The sequence below is a fragment of the Telopea speciosissima genome, chromosome 5, assembly GCF_018873765.1.
Source record: "Telopea speciosissima isolate NSW1024214 ecotype Mountain lineage chromosome 5, Tspe_v1, whole genome shotgun sequence".
Classification (NCBI taxonomy): domain Eukaryota; kingdom Viridiplantae; phylum Streptophyta; class Magnoliopsida; order Proteales; family Proteaceae; genus Telopea; species Telopea speciosissima.
Window position 1 is genome coordinate 15,324,280 of NC_057920.1, and position 629 is coordinate 15,324,908.

At 32.6% G+C, this 629-nt stretch overlaps 1 pseudogene; it reads left to right on the top strand.

Moving 5' to 3' along the window:
* The first annotated feature begins 457 nt into the window (after positions 1–457).
* LOC122663481 lies at positions 458–629 on the top strand (annotated as a pseudogene).

Here is a 629-nt window from a genome sequence, read left to right on the forward strand (position 1 = left end):
AAAATTTGTTGCGATTGAGTGTGGTTGTGGTTCTTGTTCAGTTTAGTTGTATATTAAATGAAAAAGATTCATTCATGTTGAGGTAGGTATATTATATATTTGTTTTTTTTGTGTTCTTGAAGATGGTAATCTCTTTATTAATTATATATGGTTTATCAATAGGTAGTAGTGAGTGAAAACAGTTATATATCCCTTGGAACTCGATCACTTTTTGTTTATATTGTATATTTGATTATAATATTGATGATGTTAATCCCTTTATGTGATAATATGTCCCTTGGAAGTTGGAACTCACTTTTTGTTTGGGATATGTATATCAATAGATTGTCGTAGTAGTAGTAGTAGTAGTAGTAGTAGTAGTAGTAGTAGTATATGCCTTCAACGCCTTTGATTTTCTTCTTATTCCGTTTTGTTAGAAGTGGAATTATGAATATTTCCAGCTTTACAACATATATGCATTTTTGCGGTTTGGGTAATGATGCAGCTAGTGAGGTATTAACCGAGGCGCGTCCAATTGCTGGTTCAAAACTATTTTTCAGGGGACAGAGGCATCATTTCACGGTGCCTTTTGAGGGAGCGAGAACGTAGAAAACACCATAAAGATCTTTTTTTTCCATTATTTGAAATAG